General features: G+C 45.9%; 1 long non-coding RNA gene across 1 annotated transcript; it reads right to left on the bottom strand.

Annotated features, from left to right (window-relative positions):
• Positions 1 to 4,323: 4,323 nt before the first annotated feature.
• LOC124545047 lies at positions 4,324 to 14,532 on the bottom strand. The gene is made up of 2 exons (XR_006967586.1): positions 14,305 to 14,532; positions 4,324 to 4,665 (listed from the first exon to the last, which is right to left on the bottom strand). It is a non-coding gene; the product is annotated as an uncharacterized LOC124545047 (long non-coding RNA).
• Between the last annotated feature and the right edge of the window lie 667 nt (positions 14,533 to 15,199).

Below are 15,199 nucleotides of genomic sequence, written 5' to 3'. Positions count from 1 at the left end.
CTTGGCATCCGATCTTCTACGGTTATTTCCCTCTGTGTTGCTTGTCTGTTAGCACTGACACTCTACGCAAATACGATATTGCAGTGCCTGTGTTATTGCGAATTAGATCCAAAGACACTGAAGCGACTACAGCCGTTATGCAGAGTTCCTTCGGACGTGGATGTATGTTCGAAGGAACTTCGCATTGTAATTCGGAATAACAGAGGCATTGCTGTATAGTATACACTCCTGGAAATGGAAAAAAGAACACATTGACACCGGTGTGTCAGACCCACCATACTTGCTCCGGACACTGCGAGAGGGCTGTACAAGCAATGATCACACGCACGGCACAGCGGACACACCAGGAACAACGGTGTTGGCCGTCGAATGGCGCTAGCTGCGCAGCATTTGTGCACCGCCGCCGTCAGTGTCAGCCAGTTTGCCGTGGCATACGGAGCTCCATCGCAGTCTTTAACACTGGTAGCATGCCGCGACAGCGTGGACGTGAACCGTATGTGCAGTTGACGGACTTTGAGCGAGGGCGTATAGTGGGCATGCGGGAGGCCGGGTGGCCGTACCGCCGAATTGCTCAACACGTGGGGCGTGAGGTTTCCACAGTACATCGATGTTGTCGCCAGTAGTCGGCGGAAGGTGCACGTGCCCGTCGACCTGGGACCGGACCGCAGCGACGCACGGATGCACGCCAAGACCGTAGGATCCTACGCAGTGCCGTAGGGGACCGCACCGCCACTTCCCAGCAAATTAGGGACACTGTTGCTCCTGGGGTATCGGCGAGGACCATTCGCAACCGTCTCCATGAAGCTGGGCTACGGTCCCGCACACCGTTAGGCCGTCTTCCGCTCACGCCCCAACATCGTGCAGCCCGCCTCCAGTGGTGTCGCGACAGGCGTGAATGGAGGGACGAATGGAGACGTGTCGTCTTCAGCGATGAGAGTCGCTTCTGCCTTGGTGCCAATGATGGTCGTATGCGTGTTTGGCGCCGTGCAGGTGAGCGCCACAATCAGGACTGCATACGACCGAGGCACACAGGGCCAACACCCGGCATCATGGTGTGGGGAGCGATCTCCTACACTGGCCGTACACCACTGGTGATCGTCGAGGGGACACTGAATACTGCACGGTACATCCAAACCGTCATCGAACCCATCGTTCTACCATTCCTAGACCGGCAAGGGAACTTGCTGTTCCACCAGGACAATGCACGTCCGCATGTATCCCGTGCCACCCAACGTGCTCTAGAAGGTGTAAGTCAACTACCCTGGCCAGCAAGATCTCCGGATCTGTCCCCCATTGAGCATGTTTGGGACTGGATGAAGCGTCGTCTCACGCGGTCTGCACGTCCAGCACGAACGCTGGTCCAACTGAGGCGCCAGGTGGAAATGGCATGGCAAGCCGTTCCACAGGACTACATCCAGCATCTCTACGATCGTCTCCATGGGAGAATAGCAGCCTGCATTGCTGCGAAAGGTGGATATACACTGTACTAGTGCCGACATTGTGCATGCTCTGTTGCCTGTGTCTATGTGCCTGTGGTTCTGTCAGTGTGATCATGTGATGTATCTGACCCCAGGAATGTGTCAATAAAGTTTCCCCTTCCTGGGACAATGAATTCACGGTGTTCTTATTTCAATTTCCAGGAGTGTATTTCCGTCGACACCGAGCAAGCGACGTTAAGTGAAATGTCTCCCCTTTATGGGGACATAAGTAATGGATGTACGAGTACAGGTTATAGACCCATGGCTGATACATATGCAAGTTTCGATCTGTCCGTGAGTCGTGCTAGGATAACCAAATGGTAGGACAGGAATTTTCATTGTCCTCATTCCATTACATAGCTGTTGGTTGCCCATATTGGGAACTGTGAATACATTTCATGTACACTACTCAGACGCCATTATTGTCGTTCGTTAATAGCAGAAGATGAAAAGATCTTTCTACTGGCTCAGATGAGAAGACAGATGACAGCAGATGAAACCCATGCAGCGGTCACAGGCAGTGTACCACCACGAACAGTCAGGAAACGGTTACTGCAAGCTCGATTAAGGTCTGGAGTTGTCACTCGTCGTTTGCCGCTGTAACCATATGACTGACGTTAGAGACTTGTGTGTTGTTGAACTAGAGTGAACTGGGACAGTGAGTGCCATTCTTTATTGCTCAGCGAGGAGTTTCGTTTCTGTACATGGCGGTCACATGCACACCAACATGTCCGTAGACTATCTAATCAAAGGTCATGGGAAGCAACCATTCTGTGGAGCTGTACCTTTCCATTTCCTGTAGTCATGATGTCTGGAGCTGCTACATATGAGGAGCTGTTAGTGATGACAACAGGACTGATTTGGTAACTGTTGAAGAGAGGCGGAAAACGCCCCAGTACGACGCGACATTAGTAAACCCTGCTGCCATATCCTTTATGACCAGGATGCTAAATGGCAATTTCCAGCGGAGTAATCCAAGACTCCTCACAGTGGTTCACACCGCAACGTTTTGAGGAATTTAAGAACCCTCAACTGGCATGCCCAGTTCTCCGGTTTGTTACCCACAGAGAACGTCCAGGAAGCGATGGCAAAACCAGCCTCCAACCAGCAACACGAGGTGCATTCAAGTTCTAAGGCCTCCGATTTTTTTTCTAATTAACTACTCACCCGAAATCGATGAAACTGGCGTTACTTCTCGACGTAATCGCCCTGCAGACGTACACATTTTTCACAACGCTGACGCCATGATTCCATGGCAGCGGCGAAGGCTTCTTTAGGAGTCTGTTTTGACCACTGGAAAATCGCTGAGGCAATAGCAGCACGGCTGGTGAATGTGCGGCCACGGAGAGTGTCTTTCATTGTTGGAAAAAGCCAAAAGTCACTAGGAGCCAGGTCAGGTGAGTAGGGAGCATGAGGAATCACTTCAAAGTTATCACAAAGAAACTGTTGCGTAATGTTAGCTCGATGTGCGGGTGCGTTGTCTTGGTGAAACAGCACACGCGGAGCCCTTCCCGTACGTTTTTGTTGCAGTGCAGGAAGGAATTTGTTCTTCAAAACATTTTCGTAGGATGCACCTGTTACCGTAGTGCCCTTTGGAACGCAATGAGTAAGGATTACGCCCTCGCTGTCCCAGAACATGGACACCATCATTTTTTCAGCACTGGCGGTTACCCGAAATTTTTTTGGTGGCGGTGAATCTGTGTGCTTCCATTGAGCTGACTGGCGCTTTGTTTCTGGATTGAAAAATAGCGTCCACGTCTCATCCGTTGTCGTTGCGTGTCAACATTGCTTGGCAACATGCCACACGGGCAGCCATGTGTTCGTCCGTCAGCATTCGTGGCATCCACCTGGATGACACTTTTCGCATTTTCAGGTCGTCATGCAGGATTGTGTGCACAGAACCCACAGAAATGCTAACTCTGGAGGCGATCTGTTCAACAGTCATTCAGTGATCCCCCAAAACAATTCTCTCCACTTTCTCGATCATGTCGTCATACTGGCTTGTGGGAGCCCGAGGTTGTTTCGGTTTGTTGTCACACGATGTTCTGCCTTCATAAAACTGTTGCACCCACGAACGCACTTTCGACACATCCATAGCTCCATCACCACATGTCTCCTTCAACTGTCGATGAATTTCATTTGCTTTCACACCACGCAAATTCAGAAAACGAATGATTGCACGTTGTTCAAGTAAAGAAAACGTCGCCATTTTAAGTATTTAAAACATTTCTCATTCTCGCCGCTGGCGGTAAAATTCCATCTGCCGTACGGTGCTGGCATCTCTGGGACATATTGACAATGAATGCGGCCTCATTTTAAAACAACGCGCATGTTTCTATCTCTTTCCAGTCCAGAGAAAAAAAATTGGAGGCCTTAGAACTTGAATGCACCTCGTATGAGACAGCATCAGTTTCAAGTATGGCAGGAAATTCCTCAAAACGGCACTCAGAGGCTCATATCTTCCATCCTGCAATGGACACAAGAGAGTATTTGTACCTATGAATGTCACACATTATACTGATGTCGAGGATGGACTTCGGTTCCAAATGGGCTGAAAGTTAAAACATTTAATATACTTTATATGATGATTATCTTCACAAATAGTAATATACGTCAGAATAATTCGTCATACTGTAAAAATTTTTATTGCCGTCAGTGACTGCTTAACTGTAAGTACAGTCCTTTGTACTGTGTAGGTAATAGACCAGAGAAAAACCAGAAAATAGATAAAGTTGTGTTGGAAACACAATTAAACATTTGCTTCTGTCTCGAAACTTATCATTCATTTTGCTCTTAGGATAAGAGTTAAATTGGCAAAACATTCAGTATGCAAACAAAATCAGCATTACCTTTTTTGAATGCTAAAATTTATTTATTCTTTTGTAACACATGTTCATTTATAGGTCCCTTTCGATACAGGAACAGGAGTAATGTTAAATGTTTGAGCTGTAGAAGAGACATAAAAGTTTAAAAGAAAGTAAAGCTGTCTGATTTCTTGGATGCGGCAGCAGTCTGCTCAGCCGGTATGGAAGCTCGCGGATATCCCCCAGCGGTCTTGTAACGCCTGGTCCCCAGCAACTCCGTCGCCCGCCACCGGCTGCACTGGTTCCTGGTTGTTGGCCACACCTCCGCTAGGGACCGCTGGTGGCGGCGCGTCAGCAGACTCCTGCGCCACCGCGGCCACAACCTACAGACAAGGGCGACAAGTCGCTATTGAAACCAACGCTAGCGTCTTCTCATTTTCCAACCACGATGTCTTGAAAAAAACCATGACCTTATCAAATGATCTGTCGACCTAGAAGAAGCGTCGCACGATGTAAAAAAGTGCAAGATATTCGAAATACTGCGAAAAATAAGACTAAAGTGGTCGGTTTAGGGATGTTGTAAGACAGGGATGTAGTCTTTGTCCACTACTGTTCAATCCATGCATCATAGAAGCAATGACGGAAATAAAAGAAGGATTAAAGAGTGGGACTAAAATTTAAGAAGAAAGGATATCAATGAAAGGATCCGCTGATGAATTCGTATACTCAGTAAAACTGAGCAAGAATTACAGTGCCTGTTGAATGGAATCAACTGACTTCTGAGCACCGATTAGGGATTGAGACTAAACGGATGAAAAACGAAAGTAATATAATTAGCGATAAATTTAACGTCGAAATTTAGGACCTCATATTAGACGAAGTTAAGTAATACTGAGGGACAGGGAGCATCGAGCATTGGAGATGGCTGTAAAATAATAGTGTGAAATCTGCGGGGGGAATGACCCATGAGTTCCAAAGTGCTACCAACGCTCCAGCTATGACAATGAATGTGCGTACAGAGTTAAAAAGAATGGAGTACAGTGGTAGAGAATATTCTCATAAGCAACATATTTCTGTAGTCAGTGCAAAGCGGCGCTTGAAGAGGCGTAAGGGGACTGTTTATGACGGAAATACAGTCATTTAGAGTGATGCATCACGCTATGCCCTATTGCAATCCGATGGGGAAGTCTGGGTTTGGCTAATGCCTGGAAAACATTACCTGCCCCCATGTGTAGTGCCAACAGTGGAGTACGATGGAGGTGGTGCTACGTTATAGGTGTGTTTTTCGTGCTCAGGATGAAAGTAAAATCCACGGTGCGGAAAAATTTGAACTGATTTCATAGTTTTGTCTACTGCGTACAGGACAGAAACAGTTCGGAGACAGTGACTGTGTCAGCTTGAACATGCATCCTGTCATACATCGACAACTATGAGACAATGTTTTGTGGACAGACTTGAAAATTACCGAACTACCAGTTTAATAAGCCACAGCTGCAAAATACTAACACGAATTCTTTACAGAGGAATGGAAAAACTGGTAGAAGCCGACCTCGGAGAAGACCAGATTGGATTCCGTAGAAATGTTGGAACACGTGAGGAAATACTGACCCTACGACTTATCTTAGAAAATAGATTAAGGAAAGGCAAACCTACGTTTCTAGCATTTGTAGACTTAGAGAAAGCTTTTGACAATGTTGACTGGAATGCTCTCTTTCAAATTCTCAAGGTGGCAGGGGTCAAATACAGCGAGCGAAAGGCTATTTACAATTTGTACAGAAACCAGATGGCAGTTGTAAGAGTCGAGGGACATGAAAGGGAAGCAGTTGTTGGGAAGGGAGTGAGACAGAGTTGTAGCCTCTCCCTGATGTTATTCAATCTGTATATTGAGCAAGCAGTAAAGGAAACAAAAGAAAAATACGGATTGGCTATTAAAATCCATGGAGAAGTAATAAAAACTTTAAGGTTCGCCGATGACATTGCAATTCTATCAAAGACAGCAAAGGACTTGGAAGAGCAGTTGAACGGAATGGACAGTGTCTTGAAAGGAGGATATAAGATGAACATCAACAAAAGCAAAACGAGGATAATGGAATGTAGTCGAATTAAGTCAGGTGATGCTGAGGGAATTAGATTGGGAAATGAGACAAAGTAGTAAAGGAGTTTTGCTATTTGGGGAGTAAAATAACTGATGATGGTCGAAGTAGAGAGGATATAAAATGTAGACTGGCAATGGCAAGGAAAGCGTTTATGAAGATGAAACGAGTATAGATTTAAGTGTCAGGAAGCCCTTTCTGAAAGTATTTGTATGGAATGTAGCCATGTATGGAAGTGAAATGTGGACGATAAATAGTTTAGACAAGAAGAGAATAGAAGCTTTCGAAATGTGGTGCTACAGACGAATGCTGAAGATGGGTAGATCACATAACTAATGAGGAGGTATTGAATAGAATTGGGGAGAAGAGAAATTTGTGCCACGACTAGAAGAAGGGATCGGTTGGTAGGACATGTTCTGAGGCATCAAGGGATCACCACTTTAGTATTGGAGGGCAGCGTGGAGGGTGAAAATCGTAGAGGGAGACCAAGAGATGAATACACTAAACAGATTCAGAAGGATGTAGGTTGCAGTAGGTACTGGGAGATGAAGAATCTTGCACAGGATAGATTAGCATGGAGAGTTGCATCAAACCAGTCTCTGGACTGAAGGCCACAACAACAAAAACATTTCTGAAACGTTCTGACCCACCCAGAGTCTCGCCCTCCCCCCGCTGGAACACCTGTTGGGTGAGTTAGAGCTATGATTTTTCTCCAGAACCACTCTCTGGTTCCAGGAATTGGATGCCATTCCGCCACAGGCAATCAGACACCTCATTAAAAGTGTCCACATCAGAAATCAAGCCAACGTAAGGATGAAGGTTGGACATGCCCCTTGTCATCCTACTCTGAAACGAAAAGTCAGGTTGTCATACACGAGATGAACACGAACGCCAAAATTTCGTACATTGTTCATGGCAAGGTTTTGGTATAAATGACCCTTGGTTTCCGGTGGCATTTACAGAGTCATAATATAACTATGATCTATTCGGTTTGTTACTCCAGTTTCCGTGAAAAGTCTATCACAGCGGTGGCAAAGCCGGTAATATTCCATCACAGACACACAAAACACAGAGGGAAGTAAGAACACCCCCACATAAAAGTAATGTGATGTGGATACTGTCGCTACGGGGACCACAAGGGAAGTGCGTGACCTCGATAGTTCAGAACGGCACGAAAATATGCGCAAGGTATGAACCGCTCATCCCAACATCAGCGGGATGAGCCGTTCACATGCAAAAACACAGCTGTTGCCTGCTAGTGTTATTCGAAGATGAATTATTGTACCCGCTCGAACAACCACTTACTCTGGTTGTGTGCAGTAGCAGCCGGTCGTCCGGAGTCTTCCTCTGTGGGTTATAGTGTAAAGAGTCTGCATAGATAAATGAGGCGACCTAACCCCACGAATTTTCTCAAAATGTTAGAGGAAATGTTACCAGCTGCTGGATATGAGGCTATGCAGTTCGTGAATACGTTATATAGCTTAATAATTCACGAACGTTCTCCATCCAGATAGTCCGTGTACAATATACTACAAAATATTGATGAAAACATACTGGTGAGCTTTTTCCGAAGACTATTACAATCATGGCTTCAACTTCTATAGCAAATTTATGAGACACTGTAAGTGCATTCAAAGTGATTATTTTAAGTAGACAGGAATGTAGCAACAAGTCGCGACACTGATATATCTGTGTTTTTCGTCCTATTATGTCAATATTTTCTTTCTCCTGCTACCAAAGCTCTTCTTTCACACCCTGAATAGCTGATCACTGCAGTGTCCCTCATAGTAAGACGCGCAGATTTGCATGCGAATGGCTCGTGCCACTGACTCTTGATGAGCGATTTATATTGTAGGCACGCTGTCGTGCGCTTCTGAGCGATCGATGTCGCACACTTTCCGTGTCAATACACCGTCGCTGTGCCACTCTTGCGTTGCATTCAGTGAGCCGATCCATACCATGGTATACAACGGTCTACTCAATATTAAGAAGCCTATCCGTTCTGCAGTGTATCATTGTTAACGTGCAAGTAAGACTGCGGAAAAGAAAAGCCGAAATAGAACTGAGCAGTACTGAATGCAAACTTGAGGGTGAAGAGTGAACTGGACATCAACGTTGTCAACAGAAAACTTCGTGAGCGAGTGAAAGATGTTAGTTTCCAAATAAGACACCACACAGCTCCTACCGTCGATATATGCACTGCTGTGCAGACTGAGTCGTGGCTGGCTCGTGTTATGCTTTGCATTAAACCTTGGTTGCTATTCTGTGATTAGTCTTCCGCGGTTATCGCGATTATGCTGTTATCCTCTTTCTCCGCGAGTCGCAGCAGCAGCCTGTATCGATATCCGCGTCCTTTTACTATCTTTGGCCTCGCTCTTATAGTTTGTGGCTGCTTGCTACGAGCTCACTGATCCCGGACACGAAAGTTGAGTACTTAATCTACCAGCCAGACCCAACTACATTGTGTCGTTTAAATTTCGTTGTGGGCTGTTGGGACATTCCCGCGAGCAACTACGTGTGTTTTCCAGTTGGCGAAATTCTAGTCGCCCTCCTGTGGAGTACAACTTAACTTGATTATTTTTGGATTGAAGTGCACCAGCGGAACCTTCTGCCTTGCGGACGTTAACGTTCCAGTTGCCTGCCCGGGCTGTTGACGTAAATTCAGGCAATGTGTTTTCCTCGTCGTGTTGTGGCTGTCCAGCACGGCGTGTGGTTTGACAGCTGAATGTGTAATTCGTTGTGGACGCCGATACCTTCTGCGTTGTTCCACTGAATTCCCTGTTGTGTGCTGGTCGGGTGGAGCGGAAGTTATCCTGTCGCTTGGTCCGTTTACTGTCTGTCGGTTGGGTTGCCGTCGGATTGAGAATTCTTGGCCCGACTGCCTGTCTCATCTAAGCGAGGGTTTGTGTTTGAATTCCAGGCCGACCCTTGGAAACTTCTGTGCGCCGTTTGATGTGCTGCCTTTTCTTATTTGTCCTTGTTGTTTGTTTATGTGTGGCTTCCACTTAACTTAAATTAAAGTTGTTTTGCCCTTAAGGCGTGAGATTATTTGGGCCTTCAGCCTAAGTTAGAGAAATGTTTTAAGATGAGGCCTTCGGCCTTTTAAAATTCAAATTCTTGTTTTGGAGTCTTAAGTGGTTGGCCTTCAGCCGGTTTTAAATTAAAGTTGTCTTGCCCTTGAGGCGTGAGACTGAATGGATCATTTAGCTTGGAATTAAGTTCTAAAATTAATATTTGACCTGCTCTGTTTTAATGTTTTCTTTACTCTTGTAATGTTTCGTCAGATGAATAAAGTAGTATGTTCGGCACCAGGTAAAACAAGTCTACCAGGTAGTATTACAGCAGAGGAGCACAGCACTTGCGGACATGCATTTGATGTCGACGATAGCTGTTCATAACGTAACAGACTGGTGTAGAGGAAGTCGAGAAGAACAATTTGATACATGACATTTGCTGTCTGTCGACCCGCTAAAGAATGTCAAATTCCCCAACAAGCAATATATTCAATATCCACTCGCTCCCTTAAGCCACCATCAAGCTTTACTATAACGCTAATAAAAGAGAAATTCTTTCTTAAACGTTATGCAAACGTAAAGAATAGTAGTTTCGTAGTAAGGCCAGACGAAAAGAAAACGATTTAATTGTTAATTTTATGTTGTAAAAATTTCCAGTATTTTGAAGCAAAATTTACACAAACGTCTCTTTTACATTTTAAGAGCAAGAAAAAGTGGTTTTTAATATTCAGGGACGATTTTTGCCGAAAACTGCGCGAGGCGCGCTTAGGCAGCTTTTGTACTACTACTATTCGAGGCTGCTTCCCTGCTTGGTAAACCACAAGTGTTCCACATCGATATGTTAGTCTCGACTAGGACCCTGTTTCTACAGAGACAGCCGTGTGGAGCGAGAACCACCGACATTTGTGGAAATTCCTATGTGTCACCTTGGAACATCAGTGCTGAAACAAACAAAAAAAAGCAGTAGCTGCAGGATTTATTTTTCCCGTCGTGGGCGTTTACGCTGCTACTCAATGCGCGTCTGGACGTCATCGAACATTTTTTGATAGCGGAACCTTAGCTCGGTTACCTGTATTTCAACAGATACTAGCTTTGAGATATCCGGTCTGGTCTTGCAGACCTCACGTGATACTTCCTCAGCCAGCTGCTTTCTGGGATTAGTGATCATGATGTTGTCATTGCGACTATGGTTACGAAAGTTAAAAAGTCGGTCAAGAAGGCTAAGAGAGTATTCTTACTAGAAAGAGCAGATAAACAGTTGTTAGCATCCCACCTAGTAAATGAATCGACTTAATTTACTTCCGGTGCGATGGACGTGGAAGAATTATGGGCAAATTTTAAACACAGTGTAAATCACGCATTGGCGAAGTATGTGCCGAAAAAGTGGGTTACGGACGGAAAAGACCCACCGTGGTCTAACAGCGCAATTCGGAGAATGCTCAGGAAGCAAAGACTGTTGCACTCGCGGTACAAGAAAGATCGGGAGAATGAGGACAGGCAAAAGTTAGTAGAGATTCGTGCTGGTGCAAAAAGAGCGATGCGCGAAGCATACAACCACTACCACCGTCATACCTTAGCAAAAGATCTTGCTAAATACCCAAGGAAATTCTGGTCTTACATAAAATCGGTAAGCTGGTCGAAGGCTTCCAGCCAGTCACTCACTGGCCTGCCAACGGAAGACAGCAAAACGAAAGCTGAAATTTTAAATTTAGCATTTGAGAAATCTTTCACGCAGGAGGATCGTACAAACATACCGCCGTTTGAGTCTCGTACAGATTCCAGTGTGGAGTACATAGTGATAGACATCCCTGGGGTTGTGAAGCAGCTGAATGGGTTGAAAATAAATAAATCACCAGGTCCTGATGGGATTCCAATTCGGTTTTACAGAGAGTACTCTACTGCATTAGCTCCTTACTTATCTTGCATTTATCGCGAATCTCTTGCCCAACGTAAAGTCCCGAGCGCCTGGAAAAAAGCGCAGGTGACGCCTGTATATAATAAGGGTAGAAGGACGGATCCTCAAAATTACAGACCAATATCCTTAACATAAGTTTGTTGCAGGATTCTCGAACATATTCTCAGTTCGAACATAATGAATTTCCTTGAGACAGAGAAGTTGCTGTCAATGCATCAGCACGGCTTTAGGAAGCATCGCTCCTGCGAAACATATCTTGCGAACCATGGATGAAGGGTATCAGACGGATGCCATATTCCTTGACTTCCGGAAAGCGTTTGACTCGGTGCCCCACTGTAGACTCCTGACTAATGAACAAGCATATGGGATTGGTTCCCAAGTATGTTAGTGGCTCGAAGACTTCTTAAGTAATAGAACCCAGTACGTTGTCCTCGATGGTGAGTGTTCATCGGAGGTGAGGGTATCATCTGGAGTGCCCCAGGGAAGTGTGGTAGGTCAGCTGTTGTTTTCTATCTACATAAATGATATTTTTGATAGGGTGGATAGCAATATGTGGCTGTTTGCTGATGATGCTGTGGTGTACAGAAAGGTGTTGTCGTTGAGTGACTGTAGGAGGATACAAGATGACTTGGACAGGATTTGTAATTGGTGTAAAGAATGGCAGCTAACTCTAAATATAGATAAATGTAAATTAATGCAGATGAATAGGAAAAAGAATCCCGTAATGTTTGAATACTCCATTAGTAGTGTAGCGCTTAACACAGTATCGTCGATTAAATATTTGGGCGTAACATTGGAGAGCGATATGAAGTGGGACAAGCATGTAATGGCAGTTGTGGGGAAGGCGGTTCATTGGTAGAATTTTGAGAAGATGTGGTTCATCTGTAAAGGAGACCGCTTATAAAACACTAATACGACCTATTCTCGAGTACTGCTCGAGCGTTTGGGATCCCTATCAGGTCGGATTGAGAGAGGACATAGAAGCAATTCAGAGGCGGGCTGTTAGATTTGTTACTGGTAGGTTTGATCAACACCCGAGTGTTACGGAAATGCTTCAGGAACTCGGGTGGGAGTCTCTGGAGGAAAGGAGGCGTTCTTTTTGTGAATCGCTACTGAGGAAATTTAGAGAACCAGCATTTGAGGCTGACCGCAGTACATTTTTCCCTCGTTCTGTTTGGGAGTGGAACAGGGAGAGAAGATGCTAGTTGTGGCACGAGGTACCCTCCGCCTTCCAACGTATGGTGGATTGCGGAGTATGTATGTAGTTGTAGATGTAGATCCCCGAAGTTACTAATTCTATTAGCTTGCCATCGCCTCTTCTAATTGAGACATTACAGCGAGATTAAGTTGAATTCATTGCAGCAGATAAGAATTTGTCAGACGTGTTACAACTCCTTGTATTTAAAGCACCAGAATATGATATCAAAGCTCTCGGGTCGATTCCCAGCCGTCCTAGGACATTTATCGATCATGTAACACTCGATCATTTATCACTTCTTTCATCTCTGACAGTGTATGCTAATTTGAAAATTCCGACTTGCACCATGCATCGCAGGGACCCATATCATACAACCCGATCACAAGTATCCGTACCCCCCCCCCCCCCCCTACATAAAGAGGGAATGACCACTAGATGTTTTGAGAGTTGGATTCAGTAGTATAAATTGAGGCGAGGAATGTTGTGTTGTTGGGAGGGGAGCAGTAACAGCACAATGAGTAGCGCAGGCAAGCACTCTGATATCGAACATGGACTAGTCACTGGATGTCACTTGAATAACAATTCCATCAGGGACGTTTCAAGCCTTCTAAAGTTGCCCAAGTAGACTACTGGTGACGCAGTTATGAAGTGGATGCGCGGAGGAAGAACAACAGCTAAACCAAGAGCAGTCAGGCCTCATGCACTGATGGACAGCGATCGTCTAGCATGGCAGAGCATAGTTGAAAATCGAATGAAACAGGCAGAAGGACTCATCCGTGGGTTAAAAAGAGGTACTATTAGTACAGTTAGCACACTGGCTTTACATAGAGAGTTGAAAAGAAAGGATTACATTGGTCGAGCATCTCGTCACAAACCACACATTTCTGCAGTCAGTACTAAGCAATGCCTCTGGACAGTGAACGACTAGAAACAAATTATTTGGAGCGATGAATCACGCTATACACTGTGGCTATCAGACGAGAGGATTTGGGTTTGTCGAATTCCTAAAGAACATTACCTGCCGTCATGTATAGTACGGACGGGTGACGTTATGGTATGGGGATGATTTTCATGGTTGCAACCTGTCACGAAGCAGCATCTTTCCTGACTGGAACGGTCTGCCCAGAATCCCGACCTGAACTCAGTATCTTTAGGATAAAACAGGACGTCGAATTGGCTCCCAGTTCCAGCGTCAAACATCTCTAACTTCTTCTTTGGTTTCGGTTCTCTATGAAGAAAGAGATGTCGCTCCCCCACGTATATTCAAATACCTCATCGGAAGTGTCCCTAGCAGTGTTCATGCCGTTATAATGGCAAACGATGGACACATCCCATACTAATATCACCTAACAGTGTTCTCATACTTTTGTCCATATAGTGTAACTGATCGACTACGTTATCCAAAGGTCAGAGGAAGGCAACAGCATACCACCTCCAGTAGGACAATGAGTATTAAAACACTCGGACTGTGCGACCGGTCCCGGCGGAGGTTCGAATCCTCCCTCGGGCATGGGTGTTTGTGTTTGTCCTTAGGATAACTTAGGTTAAGCAGTGTGTAAGCTTAGGGACTGATGTCCTTAGCAGTTAAGTCCCATAGGATTTCACACATACTAAAGCACTGTGGTGTTGTAATCAAATTTCGTGTTGATGACAACTTTACGTGTTTATCTTGTGTAAGCGATGGACACAATTTCGAAACTATGTATGAATATTCTATTGGTTCTTCCCTTTCGAAATTAAAATTTTGCTAACAAACTGATGACCCAGATTTCAGCTGTAATGCTGTGTAATAACAGACTTACCGCAAAGGCCAAGCAGAGAAGGAGAACGGTTCTGGTTGAGGCAGCCATCTCGAGTGATACAACGGGATGTGTGGCTCCGGTTTATATTCGTCCGCGGTGTAGAGCATTTCCTGCCGCACAAAGAACCTGCGTGTTGTGTTCTCCGCTGCACTCCTGCGTCTGTTGTGGCGTCAGCTTACTTTGCAGACCCATTCTTCTGGCAAAAGAGCAGGAAATTAGACCACTCTCCGTGACAAATGGTCGTAGACAGTAGCAATAGATAACACCTGTCGTACGTTTGCATTTGTTATATCGAAGATCTACACTCCTGGAAATGGAAAAAAGAACACATTGACACCGGCGTGTCAGACCCACCATACTTGCTCCCGACACTGCGAGAGGGCTGTACAAGCAATGATCACACGCACGGCACAGCGGACACACCAGGAACCGCGGTGTTGGCCGTCGAATGGCGCTAGCTGCGCAGCATTTGAGCACCGCCGCCGTCAGTGTCAGCCAGTTTGCCGTGGCATACGGAGCTCCATCGCAGTCTTTAACACTGGTAGCATGCCGCGACAGCGTGGACGTGAACCGTATGTGCAGTTGACGGACTTTGAGCGAGGGCGTATAGTGGGCATGCGGGAGGCCGGGTGGACGTACCGCCGAATTGCTCAACACGTGGGGCGTGAGGTCTCCACAGTACATCGATGTTGTCGCCAGTGGTCGGCGGAAGGTGCACGTGCCCGTCGACCTGGGACCGGACCGCAGCGACGCACGGATGCACGCCAAGACCGTAGGATCCTACGCAGTGCCGTAGGGGACCGCACCGCCACTTCCCAGCAAATTAGGGACACTGTTGCTCCTGGGGTATAGGCCAGGACCATTCGCAACCGTCTCCATGAAGCTGGGCTACGGT

Source organism: Schistocerca americana, chromosome 8, assembly GCF_021461395.2.
Source record: "Schistocerca americana isolate TAMUIC-IGC-003095 chromosome 8, iqSchAmer2.1, whole genome shotgun sequence".
Classification (NCBI taxonomy): Eukaryota; Metazoa; Arthropoda; class Insecta; order Orthoptera; family Acrididae; genus Schistocerca; species Schistocerca americana.
Note: the sequence above shows the minus strand (reverse complement) of the source record. Positions and strands in the feature narration are given on the sequence as shown.